The 22,435-nt window shown below is 41.6% G+C and overlaps 1 long non-coding RNA gene across 1 annotated transcript in view; it reads left to right on the forward strand.

Moving 5' to 3' along the window:
* The first annotated feature begins 5,977 nt into the window (after positions 1–5,977).
* Positions 5,978–22,435, forward strand: part of LOC138297436 (uncharacterized) — a 29,278-nt gene continuing 12,820 nt past the window's right edge. Inside the window, exon 1 of the long non-coding RNA XR_011204104.1 lies at positions 5,978–6,128. This is a non-coding gene — a long non-coding RNA (uncharacterized lncRNA). The remainder of the gene's footprint in view (positions 6,129–22,435) is intronic.

Raw genomic sequence — 22,435 nt, forward strand, 5'->3', positions numbered from 1 at the left:
CACCTTGTGTCCAGTCGCGGCTGGTGTGGGTGCAAGGTGGTTGGTCTTGGGGGAACAACACAAAAAAGAGAATAAAAAAAGAAACTTACCTGCTGCATCGCCGCAACGTCTGTCTTCAGGCTCCACTGAAGGCGCAGGCTCCCAGGCTGCCCTGCGGCCAATCCTAACTCTGCTCTTATGCTGCTGTCAGCATGAGAGAAGCGTTAGGACTGCTCTGATCCGCCCTGGCTTTGTACTCCCAGGCAGACTGGAGGCCTGTGCCTGCTGTGTTGCCGGGTTGGAGAGAGCTCAGTACGCATGTGTGGTTGGCCGTCCTAAGAAGGCTGGCCAAACACACATGTCAATGAGGGGAGTGCACCCGCTTCCCTCCCTGCCCATTATCCCCATGGCCACGCCCCCTTGAAAAATAAAATGATAATAAACATGTTGTATTATCATTTTATTTTTCAAGTTTTGCAGCTGCTGTCAGGGAGGCGACGCTCCTCTGCCATAGCAGAGCAGCTGCTTGTGCCTCTTTCATTCACAACAAAATACTCCATGCCCCTTTATCTTGCTCCTGCAGATCATTTTTTTATCTCTTTTTTCTTCATTGTCACTGTTTTTCCTCTTTTCTCTTCCGTCCCCTTTCCCACATTTGTGTTTTTCTCCCTTGCTCTGGGTCAAAGTCTGATGAACAAAATAAGTGACACAAAAATAAATGATGGGGTGCGCCACCTGCAACCACCAGCTCAAATTAAGCACTGGTGTGTGGCCCAAACTTTTGCTCAGAAGCCTGCGGACAGTGCTATCGAATGTTAGGTGTGCTGAATACCAAGGTGTTGTTGTAGTCGTGATCTTGGTTCCACCTCCCGCCCCTTTAATGTTCCACCAGACACTCTATGCACCTTTCTTTCATTCTTGCAGGTTCCTGCTTTCACCTTTTGTTACATTTTTCTGTCTTTTCTTCTTTCCCCTTGGGTGTTTTTCACTCTTTTGCACTAGGTCAATGCCTGATGATGAAACATATGAGCCAGTGCCCCCCAAAAAAGTGGGCCCAACCTGCAGACACCAGCTCTAATTAAGCACTGGAGCCCAAACGTTTGCCAATGAGGTCTTTTTTTTTTGTTTTGTTTTTTAAACAATTTTGTTTGCAACGCTAAAAGTATGCTCTCTGCCAGTAACTAAAACTTTAACTGTAGTTATAACCTAGAGCACTAGCAAGGAAAGGTAAAACTGCAGAAAGGTAGTCAAAATATATGTTCAAGGTGTACAAAGCTATTTTACCGTTACAAAACCCGTGATTCTCAAAAATGTATGGTGTCAGTGTCAGACAAAGTTTTCTAGTGCACAAAATGGCTTTTACCACCAATTATGAATGACTAATTGAATGGGTCATGAAAAAGGTGTTTGCCTACTTTTAGCAAGTTGTAATGATATGTATCAATGGTTCTAGAATCCAATTGATGTTTTAAACCATAAGTGTACTACTGACTCCTGAGCCAGTAGGGTAGCTGATTTGCAAAGAGGAAGCTGTCCCTGGCCCCAAACCTGCTGAGCTACCATGTCAAATGTTAGAAGAATCCAATTTTTTCAGATCATCCGTGAAGCTTTCTTCATATTAAAAAGATTTTTATCACTACAAATGGTATCTGTTGATTTACTTACAAATAGTTTTTTTCTACTTTCGGTTGCCATATTTATAATTGGTGCAAAGTTTGAAGTCTTAAACATACTTCATTCTGCCAGGGTTAAAAATAAAAGATTCCAGGTTGCTTCCATTGCCCAAATCTCAGCTTGCTTATCAGCATGTAAGTGGAATGATATAGTCATGACAACATCCGACCTTTCTCCCTGGGCTGGTATGGCAGCCCTCGAGAGGTAGCAGTGCACAGGCGTGGGTATCCCTTACCAGCAGCATGGTCACTGTGTACATGACCGTCCTACATTGCTGCAGAGTCTGCGCTCCTTGCCCCTTCCAGATCATGGAATGGATGGGGACTGTGTTACACAGATATACTGTGCATATTGCTTTAAGGGATTTGCTTTTATTGTAACTTGCACCTCATGCCAGAATTTGCTATATAGATCCTAACTCTGGAATGATGGGGAGTTAGAAGTAGGCTGCCTTGACTGTAGACAGGTACTGTGCTTTTCTCAAATAAACTCCTGGAAGACTCATCTGTATTGTGTGTACTGGATTTAACAGACTGACCAGCACTTGTGTATTCCAGGGGATTCCTATGTTGCACATGCGAATGTGCAATATCCCTCAGGAAGTTCATTCTATCTGCAAGCATGCTCCCATTTACAGAGGAAATGAGGGATGCTGCTGGCAAACTGCTCACTGGGTGGTAAACAGAATGGGTTACCGCCCCACTACAACCCATAAAGATGTTGTCCCTGAACGTTTCACCTAGAAATCATTGATTCCACGTGTGTTCGTCTCATTATTTTAATGAAACAAAAGCAAGATTACAGCATCCAGAATTCCTCAGGCTAAACATTACACCAATTTTGTTATTGTGGTAATGCATTGTACCTCATATGTCTTTAATTCTGCATCCTTATAAAAAGTTCCTTGTTAACACTGTCGGGTACCACTTGGCCAGGATTAAGGATTCACACTGATAGTTCCCAACCAGTTAATGGTGATTATAAGTCATAGTCCTTGGAATGGGTAATTACTAGCTGGACACATATTTACCAAGACCTGTATTTCTGGTTTTCCCAGATTTTCTGGACTTTATCATAGAGAGCTGGGGCAATAGGGTGGGTGGACAGTGAGGGTGTTTGGGGAGTAGGGGGATCGGGGAGTCTCTGGCTGGAGCATTGGCTGTTCTCATAGTGGTGACACGAGGCACAGGCGTGGGCCAGCCTGTCCTTCAGGCTGCAGCCCCTGTCCCTCTGTACCTGTAGCTTTACAAGGTGCAAATCTGGACATGGTAAATCCAAATGTCATTTGTCAGGACCTTAGGATTTCACATAAGAAAACACTGGACAACCCGTAGTTGCCATAAGTTGCTACCGCTTCAAGCAGCCCACAATAGGGGAATTACTGCATCTGTTGATTATATTAAATGTACAAGTTTTAGATGTTTAATATTTTCTATCAAAACCGTTACCAAAACATGTGAGAAGGTATGACTACCTTGTCAGGATTTGTACATGCATGCAAGAAGATATTTAAGGGTTACATTTGTATAATTGCTGAGGTAGGTGATGTGGAGTTGTTTTGTCTTTGCGCCCAGAATCCAAACGTGCTGTGTATGTAGAAACAATGTCCTGCAGTGCTTGATGTGCAACCCAGAACTGCCCCATCCCACCACTAACTAGAAATGTCTAAGTAGAAAAGAATTGCCAATCTGGTGGATTTTCATAAGCGCACTGTACGATTGTAAATGTTCACAATTTTCTTAAACCCTGATTCTCTGGGATTTGCGATGACTACACAAATTGTCTAGGTGCCCATAAACGTATGTGAATCAGGCCCTCGTGGACTTACAGCCAAATAGATCAAAACTGGACGGGCTAAATTCTGACATATGTCCTTCAAATAAAAAATCACCAGTGGCATGTTACTTTGTCTTGGAAAAATGCACAATAAAACAAAAAAAAAATCTAAATATTGGAGCACACAGCCTTATAGATAAAAAACAAAATAGTCAATGAAAGAGAAACTTATTGATCATTTTCTTCTGGGAACCATGTCACCAACAGGGCTCAATGAACAGGAAAACATGACGTGTTTCAAATGAGAGAGGGCAATTCACAATAACAATAAGTACTAAAGGTGGTAAGATTTTTTTTCAACAAAGAAGAAGAGTGTGTGGTCCAGATATATTGGTAGAAACTATGAACAACAACATTTCCATGTAAATTTAAAAGGAAAATGGAATGACGTTCAAGCCAATGGGGTCAGAACGACAGATAGCAGATAAGTGGACACAAATCAGATGTCAGTGTTACAGTGGCAAAATCAGCAAAATAAACTGTGATGCACAAGCAGAAGACAAGACATTGTAACACGAAAAATAGCAAAGACTTACATAGAAACGACTATAACAAAAGACAGTGTGCAATAACAAAATTTATGATAAAATTATGATTACGTTGATCTTTTACAGGTTTTAGGCTAGGTACTGTTTGTTATTTCTAAAATAAAGACTTTAAAGAAGGAGCAAAAGCTGCAAAATGCATTGGTCACTTATGTAAGTTAAATACAGGAATGTTACAAGGAATATAAAAAAATGGAAAAATACCTCAGAACAATGCAATTTTTATATTGAATAATAAAACAATCAATGCAGTGAAAAAGTTTACGAATTGATACTATGGTCATAACAGAAGAGCTGAAGTTAATTTATTAAAATGTAAGAAAACTCGAATTTATTGAAAATGAAGGACAAGTGTTCATTACTTGTTACTACATTGCAATTCAAGGATGCGTTTCCTCTAACGAGAGCCTGACAGAACATTTTTAATGAAGAAACACATCTTTACAGTGTAGTAAAGAAAAGAAAGTATTGTCAGAACGGGATACTTCTAAATTTTGGAAAAGAAAAAGGGGTTTGTGACGTTCAACGGGTACACAATAACTTCCTTCTCTCTTTCAATAGCTGTGGGAGCTTCTAGTATTTCCACATTTCCACAGAGGAAGCAACATTGACCTGATTCTAGACTTTCATTCAATGACCAATGTAGGTTCCTAAAAATGTGACCTTCTAACTAAATAAAAGTCAACACATGCACAATGTGGTGACCATATCTCGTGCAAGGGTCATGTACCCATAACTTTAAGTTGCACTGCACCGCAACTGCCACCACTACAGCTCTCAGCAACCCTGCTTTTGGTTTTGAAAGCACAGAGGGAACACTTTAATCTTACCTTATAAAGAATTCAATGACATCCTGTGTTGAACACCCATAAGGGCTAAGTCCCAAAAGTCATTATAGCCTTCAAAATCACACCGCATTTCAACCGAATGAAAGAGGACAAGAGTTTTTTTTTTTTTTTATTTTTTTTTTTACATAATCTGTTTTTATTAACATTTGTAATTACATAGGAACATCGCTTCAACGTGAACTAACAAACAAGATCAATTTGACAGACATCGGTTATTATAAGCATAATTAGTACCCTTACAATGAGACCACATGTTTGTTGAATTACAAATACAAAGTATTGTGACCTCTACTCTACGCTTCTGTCTTCCTGACCAGTGGCTATCGCCTATCTTCTATGCATGCTGGTTATTATGTTATAGCTTCTCGTCCATGGTGTCCCTCAGTGTTTGTTCTCCACATGCTTTGAAATTGTGCACCAATGTGTTCCAGGTTTGTATGTCTTCCTCAGCTTTGTCGTCCGTCCTAATACATTTTAAAAGATCTCTCAAGAGGTTTATTTTTACTTCATTTGTTAAAATCTGCACATGTCAACTCCCGAGCTGTATAGATGGTGCAAAAAAGGTAAAGTCCCATGTCTTCCTGCCAAAATATTCCCAAACCGGTTGCAAGCCAATCGTATCCAGACTTTTGAAGCTCACCATTCCCACCAGAAATTAATAATCAATTGATTATTTGTTAGGTGATCAGGCTTTTGTTCCATTTCATTTTGAGGTTAGGCAGGGTGACTTGTTTAAGTAAGCCAGGACAATCAAAATCATGTGAAAGTTGAAAAGGATGAGGTATTTGCTCAGAGCAGCATGCTGCAATTACTTGGTGAAATACAGCTCAACTTTATTTTGCACATTTTGTCTGATACTATGCGGTTGAACAGACATGCAAAAGCTTCAAGAAGGAGTATTAGCTTAAAAGATCAGATCTCCACATGCTGCTTTGTTCACTAGAGCACCCCGCCTATGTTTCTTTTCAGTCCCTGTTACTTTGTGATTGTTGGTAGGTTAACACCAGTGGTAGGCTGGCACTTCAAGAATCCGCCCACAAGCAAGGGCTGCTCTCTAGTATCAGAATTGAATAAAGCTGGAGGCAGCTGCCGTCCTTAGTCCAGCGCATAATAGTTGGCTTCTGCGACATTCTGCACAACAGCACGATTGGTGCCTCAAGTCTGCGAGTAGAAAAGAAATCTAGCTTCAAGATGAAAATTATTTATATACTGCTAATCTGCAGCCTCCTCTTGACGGAAATTGATGGTAAGATATGAGCAAATGGGATTCTGTAGTAGGTTTCTTCATTATAGAAGGCTGCACAGGAAAATAACTAGGACAATGAGGTATGGGGTGAACAAACAAATAAAATGGACACAATTTTCTTACAGTAGCATGTCTTAATCTTTCGAATTGCTTTGCTCATTAACTGTTTCAAATCAAATATTTTGGGTGAGGGGATTACGTAAATCAGAAGAATAAAGCTCTTTAAGTTTTTTAATAATTCTATTTTGTGGTTGTTCAAGGTGCGTCTTGAAGCCTTATTAACAAATGTTCTATAATGACATGCATATTTGTGTTCTCATTACTTGGCAGGATAACATCTTGATTAATTTGTAAGATCCTGTACTTGTATTGGGCCATTGTACATTACAATGGTGTACTGCTAAATATGTTTTATGTTTGTTTTCACACCTATCATTATGCACAGTGTGGTTTAAGGCACTTAATTCATACTTGAGAAATGACTCATATCAATAAACCTCTTAGAATGGGCTTTGATGCAGCTGTGCGTCCAACCAAGCGATGAAAACTCCCAACAATCCACGCAATCGTGCTTTGAAGTCAAGCCGCCTATGTTAATTGGATACAAAAGAATGCACACCTCCAGATCTGTAATGCACTGTACTTTAAACTTAATCTAGCATGGTACACTCTGGTTCTCTTTTGGGACTTCTATGAGAACAGAAATTATTAAAAGTGGGCAACATTCCCAAATAATGTACCGCTTTGAATTTTTGCAAAAAAGAAAATCCTTTATTTTGAAACTGGACCCACAATGCACAAAGTTAAATAAGAACAACTCAATTCATTGGGGGATACTCTCATTTCCCATTTAAATGTCATCCTGTGGTACCTGAATGTTATTGTTTTGGAACTTTTAAATGAGAAGTGAGATAATCATAAAAACCTGACACCAGCTGTCTATAAAAGTTTACATTTCGAATCGATGAGAAACAATTTGGCTCACATGGAACTTTAGGGGTTATACTTAGGTAACAAACAAAAAAAATAGATCCACATCTGAGACTAGCTTTCAGGGTGTTCCATAAGTGTTAAGCAACAGATGTGGCATACCATTTGTACTAGATGATATTTGACATCTACTATACTCAATATTGTCTCCCCTGAAGGATCATACTTATGTTGGGAAAGGCCTGTAGGTCTATGAGCTGTTATGTAATGAAACCTCTTTTTAAAGTTATACTATGTATGTATGTATGAATGTGGTATTTATGAAGCATGAGTCTAGCCAAAAAGCAGCAGAGCACTGTACAGGGTCCAAGACAAAGTATAGTAAGCAAAATTAACATTATCACGGAAATGTTATGAACTGGCTGTCCAATCAGAATGCTGCCTTTGCTGATTATAACTACTGTTATAGATCCACTCAGGGAGAAACCCTGGCTGTCAGCTCCCAGTCATTTTCTCTAGTGTCCGCAGTTGAATCCTCTCCGAACTGCTTTCCAAACACATCCTTCCGTGTGGCCCTTAAAAGTCACAGAACGTGATGGGAACTAGAGCCTTAGCTTACCATGAGCTCTTGAAAAACATCTCCTCAGCCCTCCAAAGCCTCTTTCACCAAAGGAATCCCATGGCACTCCACTCCCTTTCGTTCTCTCTTTAGCAAAGCTCATGATCCAGTGTCGAACTCCTCCTCCCCTTGTCTCACTTTGGAGGAATGTGACCCCATCTGTAGTGAGCGCGCAGAAAAAAGAAACAAACATGGTAGTTTTTTTTTTTTTTTTACTCCTATGTAGCTGTTTGGGCTTCTGGGTGAGTGAGGAGAAAACTCTAGTGATCCCTAAATTATGTCCTGAGAGGTTACAAGTTCTCTTAACTCAGACAATAGACAGGGTTATACAAGAGCTGCTAAAAAACACAGGTAACTTTGTGAGTTTAAAAGTATGGGGAGGGAATTTCAATTATTGGAACATCTTGAGAACCTTTTGTCCAATGAGTAGATCTTCCAATAAAGCCTCCCAGCACCGGGAAAGAAAAAACCGACATGAGAAGTAACATACACTGAAAAGATCTAGGTAAAAATCCATAACAAGGAAGGAGAAGGGGGCCAGGGATGTAGGGAAGTACAAGTTTGTGAATAGGAGGCACATAAGGAAAACACAGAAGCAAAACTGTGAGAGGATTGAACAGAGAGGGGGGCTCATGGGGAGGAACAGAGTCAAAGCACAGGGTCAATTGTCTACTTTCGAGGCATAATTAACAAAAAAAAGGTAAATAAAGAAAGCAAGGAAATGATAATACCATGATCAAACAAAAATAGGACTTGGCAAAGTCAATCTGTCTGGGCTTGGAAAACTGGTGTAATGGTTACATTTTTGTTTTTAATTGCATGCACTTACCACAAAAATAGGAAAAAGAAAACATTAACATGCTGTTGCCTAAAGTTGGCGGCCATATATTGGCAGTAAACAGTTTACATTTCGATATGTTTCAACCGTCCTATCAAACTTTAACTGACCTATATGGATGATTCCTCTCATTAGGGCCGGACTGGACATAGAGGGCATCAGACGTTTTCCAGGTGGCCTGGAAGGGCGGGGGGCAGTTATTCAGCGGTGGGGGCCGGTTTTGATACTGGGGGCCACTTTTGCAGTAGTGTTGCAATATTAGCCACCAGTAACAAAACAACAAAAGCATCAGTGCTTCGTCAGTCCCCGCCATACCCGAGGGCTGGCCTGACAAAATTGCCAGGGCTGCTTTGGGTTCCCGGTCCGGCCCTGCCTCTCAGAAAGATATACTTAGAACATGTTTCGAAACCCCTATTCGTTTTAACGCACATCACAAGAACTTATCATTATTACTCACACAATTGTGTATTAGGCTAAAAATTGGTGTAAAACTATTACCAAAAACGGGGGAGTGAGAACATTATGGACAAAAAAGCATATTCTACACAATAAAAGGTACTATGGCATGTGGCTTAGACAATTTGTTGTTCCGTATTCTGGTAAATTTGAAAATTCACTGAGGCCCAAAAAGATTGCCTTCTTTAAAAAAGGACCCAGCTCCTCACCAGCAACAGTTGTTGCTAGGATGGCTTACCACAAGCTCTTTAATCATCTAGGTGATTTTGTGTCCTTAGTGCGAATATACCCATATTTTTACTTTTTTGCGCCTCATTTGCGTCACTTTTTGACGCAAAAACGGCGCAAATGTACAAAATACAATTATGGCCCGTATTTATACTTTTTGACGCTAAACTGCGCTAACGCAGTTTAGCGTCAAAAAATTTTGCACCGGCTAACGCCATTCTGAAGCACCATGCGGGCGCCGTATTTATTGAATGGCGTTAGCCGGCGCAAGCAGACCGGCGCTGCCTGGTGTGCGTGGAAAAAAAACACGTACACCAGGCAGCGCCGGCGTTGGGAAAAATGGCGCTAGGGCGTCTTAAAAATGGTGCAAGTCAGGTTGACGCAAAAAATCGCCTCCACCCGATTTGCGCCATTTTTAACGACGCCCAGACGCCATTTACATGACTCCTGTCTTAGTAAAGACAGGAGTCATGCCACCTTGCCCAATGGCCATGCCCAGGGGACTTATGTCCCCTGGGCATGGCCATTGGGCATTGAGGCATGTAGGGGGGCACAAATCAGGCCCCCCTATGCCAAAAAAATAAAAAAAAATTATACTTACCTGAACTTACCTGAATGTCCCTGGGGTGGGTCCCTCCATCCTTGGGTGTCCTCCTGGGGTGTGCAAGGGTGGCAGGGGGGGTCCCTGGGGGCATGGGAGGGCAGCTGTGGGCTCATTTTGAGCCCACAGGTCCCTTAACGCCTGCCCTGACCCAGGCGCTAAAATCCGGCGCAAATGCGTGGTTTTTTGCCCCGCCCACTCCCGGGCGTCATTTTTGCCCGGGAGTATAAATACGACGCATTTGCGGCGCAGTCATTTTTTTAGACGGGAACACCTACCTTGCATCTCATTAACGCAAGGAAGGCGTTCACGCAAAAAAATGACGCTCTTTCCTCATACTTTTGCGCTAGACGCGTCTAACGCCAAAGTATAAATATGGCGTTAGTTTTGCGCCGAATTTGCGTCGAAAAAAACGACGCTAATTCGGCGCAAACGGAGTATAAATATGCCCCTATATTTTGTAAGTTTGCGCCGCTTTTGCGTCACAAAATGACGCAAATGCGGCGCAAAAAAAGTATAAATATGGGCCATACCAGATGTGTGGGGCTTGGTTGGAAAGGTGATTAAACTGTGTTCAGTTAGGGTAATAACTATTATTCCACTTCTCTTTCGACCGCAAGATTAAAACGCTTTGTATTTCTATGGGTGTGGTTTATAATGATCAATTTTGCATGGAACCATGGTCAGCATGTTGCTGCCTTCATTTTAACATCCCTAATGGCCATAGACTTTCTTCAGGACCTAGATACACCTCTAACAAATCACTTCTGGAGTAGCACTCTCTTTAGGGGTAGCTGATAATGAAAACAAGAGATGTATGATCCAATTGTCCCCTGCTTGTCAGCTATTTTTACGAATGTGGCAAGATTAGCCAAAGCATCACGAGTCGCATCAATATGAAAAAATGTAAACTATGGATGCACGTTCTTTTTTTGTATATTTTTCCCTCTTGTAACTTAAGCTCATCCACAAAGGAAATACGGAACAACTACTAACTAGCATCAGATAATCAGGTTATATGTCACTACTACTACATTTCTACTTTCACTAATAAGGAGAAAGTTATCAAATATAACCCAATGGAATGGAAAAAAGCCTCCCCATTGGTTGAATTTTCAACGCTGTACAAAGAAAGCCAGTTGTGAAGCGGACAAATCTCCAAATATCCAGCAATTAAAACTACAATTTCAAGCGCTATGTGTATATATTTCATGTTATTATTAAGTAGTAGAACACTAAAAATTCACCCAGTCACCCGTACCAAGTGGTTCCTACAGTGAATGGAACAGGTTGGTTAGATAGTGAAATTGGCTAAAATATGTTGGTGAATGACAACAAAATACATCTATATTAAAGCAGATAAAGAAATGTTTATCAATGCCTGGGAGAAACCTGACAGGTTGAGCTTTGGGCTGCTTTTGAATGCCCCCATTTTTTAAAACCTATAATTCATTAGTGCTTGGCAGCAGGAGGGCTGGAATGAGCTGAAATGGTCAATACCTTCAAAGTTGTTCCGAAGATGGGTCATAAAATATGTCCTGTCTCAGTCCCCACAAATCCTACAGCAATGTCTGTGCCTCTCTCTGGAGAGGTGGAGCCCATAGTCAATGGATATAATCCTCAAAGTAGTGCCCTACAGGGAGCTGAGCCCCACTGCTCCTTCTCATTCTTGATCTAGATATGAATTTACAGTGTTAGGTGCAGCACTCAAGGTTGTCTTGATAGGCTGCGTTCGTACTCATGGAGTTTCTTTCCTGTATTATACACTGGATTTTTCTTCTTAATTTTTCCCTTACCTAAAAGTAAAAAAAAAACACAACTTGAATTGCAACGCAAACAGAAAAGATTGAGAAATGCTTAACAAATCAGTAATTTCAGAATAGTGACAAAGAGGTGTGATACATCTGGTATACCTTTCTCTGGAACAGATGATGGAACAAGCACTAATGCATACATGGATTGACTAGAAGCTGTAGAGTGCCAATCAAGGTCAAATTCAGAAAAAATCAAAATAATTACTAAAGAACAGGAAAGTCACAATATATGTGGCTGCGTGTTTAACAGCTTCTTTTTTACATTCAGCTTTTGTCAATTCTAAACATAGCAGTTGCATCAGCTGAAACATCAAACATCTAGCAGACAATTGAGGTTATCTCAATGACCAAAACAAGTTCCAAATAGAGGACTAAAATAGAATAATACCTATAGCTCAATCACATGTCAGCAACACATTGTTCACTCATGCTATTGCTGAGCATCCTGTGTTTCTCTGGGGGGCCTACTGTGCTGATTTCCCAAAGCGGCCAAGCTATCATGGCATCCCAGCACCGCTTAGCAGGTCTGACTGGAGGGGTCCCAAAAGTCTTTTGGCCTAATTGATGGCCGTAGTGTGCGGTAATAGGCCTCATGTTGCCTGCTGCAGAATCCCATAGCAAATATCTACAACTTAACCATTGAGAATACACTTTTCACCCAAACACAGGCCACTTATCTCTTGGATAGTAGTAATGCAATGAACACAAGAAACTCACCTGCAATGGGGCCTGTATAGCGCAACCCAACAATGTGGTCATAGGTGATGGAGTAACAGTCATCGCTACCATTAATGAGATTTGGCCCAAAACTGCTGACCAATATTTATAAATCTGAGTGCAAATCAATGCTAGGTGTACAAAGTTACAATCCAGTGTTTTGTAGGAATACTGTGATCTTAGTCGATCATTAGGGGACAGCAGCCCCATTTGAGTGCAGCAGAATGCCATTCTTTCCTTGATATAGAATTTCCCTGAACCGTCTCCCACAGCCGGAAACGTTGGCTAGTTATTCTTACATAATGCTGGAAGTTGATAATATACCAACATATCTATCTTAGACCATTTGCTGCATTCCATGATATCTTCCCTGCTGAAGAACTGGCCATCTATAAAGAGATCACCCACAGTGATCAGGCCCCACCTTTGTAGTCTACAAAGGAATCCTGCATCCCATGTAAGCTGATGTGATGGGTAATGACTGAGCATATCATACCAGACATTATAGTTGTGGTCTATATTTCTCCCATGCCATCTGCATGCTATTCATGGAGTCAAGCTATTTACAGCCATGGAGACAAGGCCAGCCAAGTAATGCATTTTTAAGAGAGTCGGGATATAATGTCTGGTTCTACTGTAAGGTGAGCTATATATGGAGGTGGACAGAGCAAACCGTGGACCAAATGGATTTGAGCACATATATAGTAGAGCTCAAACTCATGAGCTGTGAGCCCTCCATTGTTGTATGGGAATGTTAGGATCCCTCATTGTATTTTGGGCTGTTTACCGGCCCACGCATGATCAATCATCCTGGATTGTAGGTCCTTAACACATTGGCATAGGGATATTGTAAAACAAGTAAAGCAGTTGGGGAGGATGAGCATCTTCATCAATGCAAGCAGGCCCACCAACAAAAGTGAGAGGCTGTTCTATTTCCGAATCAGGTCATCAGTTATGGAAATCTTTATGCCATAGTTCCCAGCAATAAATAGCTTGGTGTCTCAACTAATCCAGACTCCAAAGTACTTAAGAGACGAGGAGCACCAAGGTTAGGGAAACTTTAGCACAGTGAGAGGCATTACAGGAATCAGCGGATGATCATGGACTTATTCTACTTAATGCTGAACCCGGTTAGTGAGTGATTTATATAATAAAAATTATCTGATGACTGGACAAAGATTCTGGGAGGAATTATGATGACAATGTTGTGGGAGGTGAAAAATTGACCTCTTGTCAAAGTGGAGTTGTCTAATCACACAGACTAGTGATTCCAATACTATGGCACATAGGAGAGGGGTTCATCAACTTCTTAACAAGATTTTAATCTTAGCATCCTTTACTGGTAGGCTATAGCAAAAGGACACCCATCTCTAGCTTGTGCTCCATAAGTCTATTTCATTCATTTATTCATCATATGATTCATTAAATTCATCTTTGACTTTTGCATTATTTAAAATCCCATGTCTTTTGTAAAACCAGCAGGTCTTTCAAGGGGGAACATACAGCAGCAGCGGCTTTAGTAATAGCACAAAGGCACAACATCTCTCCAAAGACCATAATCCATTTATCAAGGGCAACCCAAGCCCTTAGGTGAGATTTACTATGCCATTACCCTGCATTGGGAAGAAGTAATATGGGTGGAGAGCTGGTGTTCCCACGCATTCCACCTATGTATTTTGGTGCATTCCCAGAATTACTAACACAAGTAAACATGGGAATGCGTCTAAATGCTATGCTTTCCCAGGAGAGGTGCAACGATGGAAATATCTTTATTTCTCCTCATTTTTTCCTACTGGTAAGTGTGCTGAAAAAGCCTGCAAGGATCACGTTTGTGCAGGAAGGTGTCCGTTCCTACACAAAAACAATCCCAGGTGGAACGCAGGCACCCTTGCACTGTGGGGTACCGTGTCTGCATAGGTGCTTGCCAGCCAGAACTGTGCAGGCACAGAGACAGAGCAGGAATGTGCCATATGTTAGTAAATACAGTGCATCCTGTCCTCTCCATTTGACACAGTGGAGCAAATTGTCTTGCTGTGTTACGCTGCATCAAACCTTGATAAATCTGGCCCCCAGTGTATGAGATTTCCTCCCAAGTTGATTTTTAACTAGTCCAAGGCACACTCTTTCTATGTAAAATACTAAAACAGCTGTATCTTAAAACTCTTGTAAATTAGGCCTACACCTCTTCCTAATTTGTGCCTTTAGGGTTTATACTTAGCTTTCCTTCCCAAATATGACTGTCAAAAATATTAATTTTAGGACTGCAGGAATTACACTTACTGCTGTTTTTCTACCACTAAGTTTGCATATTTTACTCATTGTGCGAAATATGCCAATTTAGAGTTAGAGAATGTGACAAAACTTTAAATTAATTTTCAAAATGATTTGTTCTGTAGCTTAACATATTTTCCATAACATGCAATTCAGTGTAATCACAGATCCATAAAAACGTCCATAAAACAATAAAAAAAAAAATCAATAATAATAATGTATATTATTTTAAAAAAATGACCACATATATAATATACTAAAGGTACAAGATTTATCATGCCATGTCAGATGCAACAAAGTAAGCATATTTCTAAAACAACCTATCTCCACTGATTGACACATATAAGAAGTGCACTCCTGAAGTGAATTTCCTGGACCAGCCACTTAGACTAGCATATTAATATTTTTGCTTGTTGAAGCCAAGCTAGCCTTACACACCTGGAGAGTGCCATTTTTATTGTTTCACTTGCTATTATTCTACATGTTATCTTTTAGGTCTGGCATCTTTGGTGTGCTATTCCCTGAAACTTATTGCCTTCACTCCCTTACTTTGCTCTTTCAGTCACAGTTTCATGGTTCCATGCTGAGCTGGGTACTTGAACGGTAGTTAGCAGAGCCTTGCCCCTCCAAGTTATCTCAAGGTTCTCCCTATTTTAACATCAGAGGTAGCATAATAATTAAGCTTGTCCCTTTCCTCCTATTGGAAGAACCTTTTTCAGGGGTCCTCTATATTAACCATCTTCTACATTTAGTCCTGAGGATGACCTTGCGAATTTGTACAAAAGGAGACCGAAACGTCGACATACATTCTACTACTTTCGCATATATTTATCATCATTGGGAGGATTTCTACACCACAGAAATATGCTCTGGAGGAATTTTCCTTGTATTAAGAGTAGATCGCACACTTCTCTCTCACGCTATATGCAAATATGTGCAATCAATAAGCTAGATAAATGTGTATATTTTATTTTGAGGGCAAAAGAAACCCTTGAAAACTCTTATTCAAATACATTTCAACTGATTGTCATTATAGTGCTGCTACTAATGCTTCTTCACTCAGTGTTTTTGTTCCATGAGTCTAAAATCAGACATCTGATTAATTTTTGTGTATTTCGTTCAGTGCATTATAGTTTTTAAACACATGTATTTACTTTATTTCTTTGTGTTTGTAAATAATCCTCTTATTTGCCATTTTTAGTTTTTCTGCCCTCTTGCCAGTGTCCTGAGTCACATGACTCTCGATGGCTGTGGGTAGATCTGCTGGTTTGTGTATTGGTCCAAAACATTGAGAAAAATGAAGCATAGGGGTGAGGGGGGAGGGTCTTCCTAATAGGATGGCTAGTGTGGAGCTGACCTTGCCCTAATTACACTTCAAATGGCCCTGCCTGCAGAACACACAAATCAACTTGTTACCAGGCCAGTTCTTGCCTTTGTCACCCTGGGAAGTTTGGAGCCGGGACCAGGGGAAGGGAAAGAACTGAGCAGAACCAGTTTTGGAGGTAAGCCAGAGAATACCACAGCAAAAAGGCTGACACTAGGTATAACAAGCATTTGCAATGCAACGGGTCTCTCCTTTGCTTGAGTTAGAGCTACTGGAGTTGTAAATGCATGACTGGACTTTTCTTGTCACATAAATTGGTCAACCCTGCTGCATAATTTGGTCCTCTCTGCCACATAATTCTAGTGGCCCTGCATATAAATTAAGCACTTCCATTTACCATCTTCCTCTAACTGCAGCACAAAATGAAAATATGTCCATTATTTATTATATTTTTTTATATTATCTTTTTGGGGTCCCGAGTGAGTTATGTGCAAACATTTTTTTTAAAAGGAATGCCCCACAAAGCATTATGGGGTGAGTGTCTGAGTGCAGCGAATATTGTAGTATCTTGACTGTAGTGCTCAGAACAGCCCCTAGAAGGCACCACTGTAAAAATAACATTTGTAAGAAGCATGATCATGTAGCCATATAGTCAACCCCTAGAGAGCACAATTACATGAAAAAAGAATAGCAGAACATAATGCAGTGTAATCATACATTTAGCCCCTAGAGGGCGCAGTCCATTAAACATTTTCAGGCCTAGCAGGCCTACTAGCAGGCCTACTAGAATAATGTTACAAACAAGGCCCTTAAAGCACTAACTACTCCCATCTGTAAAACAAAAGTTCCAGCCATGAGAGAACTTAACAAACACTGACTGGTGGAAGGGGTTATTATTTTGCGTTCCCCCCAAACTAGTGTGGTGCCCAGAGTTGCCCTAGACAGAAAGAGTGTGTCTTGCTGATCATTTATGATGGTGGCCCCATTGTGCTAGGACCACCACACAGTGAGTTATGGGCAAAAATGTTTTGTAAAAGAAATGCCCCGCAAAGCATTATGGGGCGAGTTTCCCGAGTGCAGTGAATATTGTAGTATCAGCTCTCCCACTATGACGGGAGAGGCGCTTTGAGGATTCTTGTGTTTTTTGTTCTGTGTTAAATGCTCCAGTTTGTATATTTTTCAACTGCTAAACTTGTTAAGTGGTACTCATGTCAAACATTCCTCAGATCGAGCTTTCGCTATATGGAACTTCACGTCCTCATGTAAAGCACTCCTCCGATCAAGTTTGCCCTATATGAACCTTTGTTTTAAAAAATAATGAGTAAATTCAAAAGAACCCCCCGTCCAGCATGCAGCCTTAGTGCGCAGAAACCACAAAGAAACAGCTGCAGGCACAAAACAAGGAAGAGGAAGAAACAACAGGCTGTCATGCATCGTGAAGAGGCGAGGCAAAAGAAAAAAGTAGTGCACCCACGCTAAAGTGTACGGCTGATCATGCGATAATCCATATAACAGGGTCAGTCTCCAAGGAGGTAACAAAGCACCCTCAAGGTGGGACAAACGTGAAGCACTTACCTATTAAATCAACAGAATTTTGAAAGGCAGGCCAAGGAACAAATAAGCATGATGGGCGTGAGATGAGCGTGTTGCAAGTCCACAGATGTAGATTACAACATGTCGAGAGACAGCGCTTGCATGCTGCCTAGGCGTAACCTGAAAATGAGACAAGCAGAACCTACCATCAGAAAACTTCTGGACCCGTGAAAGATTCAGAAGAAGAGCTGACCTGTTGCCGAAAGGACTACCCTGCTGCTTGACAGACTTTTTTGCTGTCTGGAGAAGGAATGTTGGACCTCTTTGCCTTGATTCGTCTACTCAGAGTGACTGATCTCCTATGTGAGCTGCATGCACACAAGTTTCCAGAAGCCTTCCTGCCACTAGCCAGCTGACCAGCACCAAATAGACCCGTCTGAGCCCTGCTGCTGGCCTCTGTAGCCAGGTTCAGGCAGGTGAGACCTGATCTCCATGAGGTGCCCCCAGTTCTTGGACCCTTGGCTGGTATCAGTGAGAGCTCCTCCTAAATTAAAGGGTGAAAATCCTGAAATGTGTCCTCTTTCTGACTGCAAACAAGCCCATTTGCACCCTGTGTTGCCTGCAAATGACCGCCAATTAGAAGCTCAGTTGGACCTGCACTTCACGCTGACAGCGACTGTCAGTGATGACCAGCAATGCAAGAGCTGCACTTCACCCCAACAGCGACCATCTGTGACATTAAACCAATTTGAATCTCCAATAATGACATGCTTTTCCCACTATTGCAAAGACCATATGCGATGCTCAACCTGCTCTTCGTTCTCAAAACTTCCTCCAAAGGAACAAATTAACTCTTCCCTTTAGACTTGTAAAGGTGACTCTTCAGTGGGACTAACATGGCCCCTGTGTCTAAACAGCACTCCTGTGCGGTCAGCCTGAACTTGTGACTTTTCCCTGACCTAGCACAACCAGATAACAATGAGTGGGGCTTTCCACTTCTTGGAGTTATTTTCACTAAAAACTTTGAAAATATATATACTTATTGTTATCCCAAGTAACTATAACTCATGTCCTAAAGTAACTAACACTATGCACAGTGTTGTCATCAATTATGTCATTTCATATATTGCAGTGATGTAATAGAACATGTCATAAATAAAGAAATATGGGAGGTTATTACCAGCTCATGGTGAGGGGGCAAGGTATAGTTACTTTAGGGTACAAATTACAGTTAATTGAGATGACTAAAACTTGTGAATTTCACTGGTTTTGTTAATATGAAACACAATGTTTTAACTGGCATTTTCACCTAACTATAACCAATTCACCAAAATGCCAGGGGTAGTGGAAGTGGCATCTCACACCCACTGACTTTTATTTTCACTCCCACAGACATGTTTACACATAAACACACATATACACATTCTCTCTCACATAAACACACTCTCACCAGCAAGCACACAACCAACCTCCATTTAAAAGCATTTTTTTACTTACCTTAGCTGCCAGCGAAAGTTTTATTGCAGCTAGTTGTACCCCATTTGTACTACACTAATAGTGAATAATCTATAAAAAATGACAGAAAGCAAGGAGAGTGTAGCCCTAGATGACGCCCATAAGGACAAGCTGCTACTGTGTTCCAAGCACTGATTTTTCCACCTCTGAGGACAGGGGTTGCAAAGGCAGTGACAGGGATCACAAGGGGAATGCCAGAGGTCACAGCTGCGACCCCTGGTGACCCCTAAACAACGTTGAGGACTGTTGCATCTCTTTGGCCTTTGATTTTTTCTAGTGAATTTCTAAGGTTTTTTTTTAATGTAAAGTAACATAATATTAAAATTCCAAACTAGAATGTCGTTTTAACCTTTGTTTTTTTCCAGTGAATTTCTATGTTTTTTTTAAAACTTAACATAAGATGTCGTTCATCATACGTGCGCCGTATGCACCCTTATGCTAATAAATATGTTTTGGCACCCCTCTGGATACTGGGGCCCCTCGCTCATCCTGGGCTTTTTTTGTTTTAAAAAAGGTCTGGAGCCTGATTTTCTTTTAAAAAGTTACAACGGATCCAAAGATCCTCCACAAATCTGAAGTATGTGTTTGGCTCTAAGGGTGCTCCCTCTAGGCTTCCCAACCAGGCCTACCCTCCCCCTATATGTTTTTTAATACCTAATTTTTAAATCAAGCAACTGAGGGCCTGATTTAGATTTCGGCAAAGGGGCTACTCCGCCACAATGGTGACGGATATCCTGTCTGCCAAAACCTAAATCCTATCGAAAGCAATGGGATTTAGTTTTGGCGGATGGGATATCCATCACCCCTGTGACAGAGTAACCCCTCTGCCGAAATCTAAATCAGACCCTAAGGGGGTTATTACAACTTTGGAGGAGGTGTTAATCCGTCCCAAAAGTGACGGTAAAGTGACGGATATACCACCAGCTGTATTACGAGTCCATTATATCCTATGGAACTCGTAATACGGCTGGTGGTATATCCGTCACATTTGGGACGGATTAACACCTCCTCCAAAGTTGTAATAACCCCCTAAGTCTTGAGTCCTGAAATGTAATCTTTGTTGATGTGGTGGCACTCGATCAGATCTTATTGCTAGATCTGTTAGCTCCACAGATCCTTTGCAGCATGATATATGACAAAATGATGAACCTTAATTTCTCAAAAACTACTAAGCGGATTTACACCAAATCCCAAAAATTTGGGACAATATCTACCTTTCTTCCAAATATGGTGTAGTTCCGTTTAGCCGTTTTGGCTGTAGCTGTGTCAAATTTTCCTATGCAACATTGCATTGGCAAAACATGTTGTGCCACGTCCAACCCCATTTTCTTGACCCTCACTTGATGGATCACCCCAAACCTTTCCAGGAAGGAGCTGAATTAGATGAACTTTTTTGTTTTTTAAGTTTAGTGAAGATTCGTCAACCAATGACTTTGGGCCTGATTTATGTTTTGGCGGGGGGAAATGCTCCATCACAAACATGACAGATTTCATATCCGCCTTATTATGAATCCATGATATCCTATGGAGATGGTAAAAAAGTGGTTGGGATATCTGCACTTCCGTGATGGAGGATTCCCTCCAACAAGATCTGAATCAGGCCGAAAGTTATTAGCAAACTAAAAAATGCTTTTCCTGCAGAAACATGGGCCTAAATATTACAACCAATTGACAGCTGCAATATTCTGGTGGTATACCAGCTGAGGCCTTATCAGCATGCACTTCTGTTGCCGAATTATCTTTCCTCATGGTTCGTGTCCAGGATCTGGGATAAAGGGGTTTGAAAATTGCTATGCTAGTGTTAACCCATATCAGAAATGGAGTGGAAAAGTGGTCCAGCCACTTGATTTCAATCAGGAGGAGGGAGTGGCAGTCTATCTGGTCCATAATGGTGTAATCAAGCCCACCACCTCTGTTATGAGTAGAAAGGGAAGAGGGTTGAGGGTTGTGGCAGGTTGCTTATGAACAGTGTTCTCTCAGCACTTTAAAAGTTTAGCAACTGGTATTGCCTTAACTACTGCTGATGTTACGCAATGACATCATTAGTTCTTAGAGAAACATTCAGAGATTTGTTCAATAAATGTATTCTCAAGTTCAGAGGATGACAAATAATGTGTAGCTAGATCTTATTTGATGGGGAAAGTGCTATAGCAACTTTGTTAGCATATCTTTGTTTATAAATTCCACTCCCTTGTTTTTCTTGCTTGTGCCACACATGATGACGTAGTCAGGGAGGCAAGCGGGTCCACAATGGATTACAAGTGGTCAGAGAGACAGCATTTGGTTATGCAGAGCTGAGATTGTTTAATTGGCTTACATCTTTAAAACAGCTAAACAAAAATGTACCAAACCAATAAGAGGAACCAAATGACTGTGTCAGAATCCTGTTGAAAGGGCCATGGAGCAAGCAAAGATCACTGGGCCCAACCGTGAGAGTTGAGGTATTTTACTGCTGATTTCTTGTGGCTTGACCTAGTATGGATCGAAAGCAGGTGTCTCTGGTAAGTTCTCTGCATGCGACCAAGGTGGGCTCTCCTCAGCGGTCCTCAAGTACCTCACATGTAGTTGTGCAACCACTGCAACCTGGGCTTCGTTGTGGCTCCCCCAAGCTGGGTAAGTTCTTTTGGTCGTTTCCATGGTGAGTGGGAGGGTGGGGGGAGTAACAGGTCTGCTAATCCTCAGTCATAATGCAGATCAGTACGGGTCCCCATAGCGTCCTCACTCCTTCAGTGACAATCCCAATCAGGTTACACTTCTTGCTTGTTCCTGGTGGCACCTTCTGGCATACAGAGTCACTGTCTTTCCACTGCACATGGGCTCCAACCTGATTGTTACAGTAGATTTCCTCACGGTGGCCCTCCTGGCACATGGGGTCACCAGCTCACCACCGCACACACTCTATAGCCCACTCAGTATGGTAATCTCTTCCTGGGTGGCCACTCCTGACGTACAGGGTTGCTAGCTTTCCACTGTACATCAGCTACGGCACTCAGAGCATGGCAGTCTCTTCACAGTGGCCCCTTCTGGCACACAAGTCTGCAGGTTCCTAACTGACCAATTCATCACAACGGTGAGCATGGCTGAGTTCAAAGAGGACCGACTCTGGCATATGAGGGTCGCCAACTTTCCCTGCACCTGAGCAAGACCCTGATCAGTGCAACAGCCATCTCCTCACACCTCACTAAGGGAATCCACTTGAAAGGATTCCCAGCTGGACCTCACTCCCTCCAATGCTCCCCTCTCCTTCACTGGGCACACTAATATTGGCAAGCAGGCAGGCAATGGTGCTCCACACTTCAGGGCAGGTGGTATGGGTTTCCTTATTGATGTCCCCTCGCCCAGCTAGAAGACTAGCAGGCCTTGGTCCCCAGTCCTGGTCACAGGTCGAAGTCTTACTGAGCTTCTCCTCAATGCACAGCCTGACTGGCTGTTTGAAACTTGATAATATTTAACCCTTTCTC

Source organism: Pleurodeles waltl, chromosome 5 (genome assembly GCF_031143425.1).
Source record: "Pleurodeles waltl isolate 20211129_DDA chromosome 5, aPleWal1.hap1.20221129, whole genome shotgun sequence".
NCBI classification, from domain to species: domain Eukaryota; kingdom Metazoa; phylum Chordata; class Amphibia; order Caudata; family Salamandridae; genus Pleurodeles; species Pleurodeles waltl.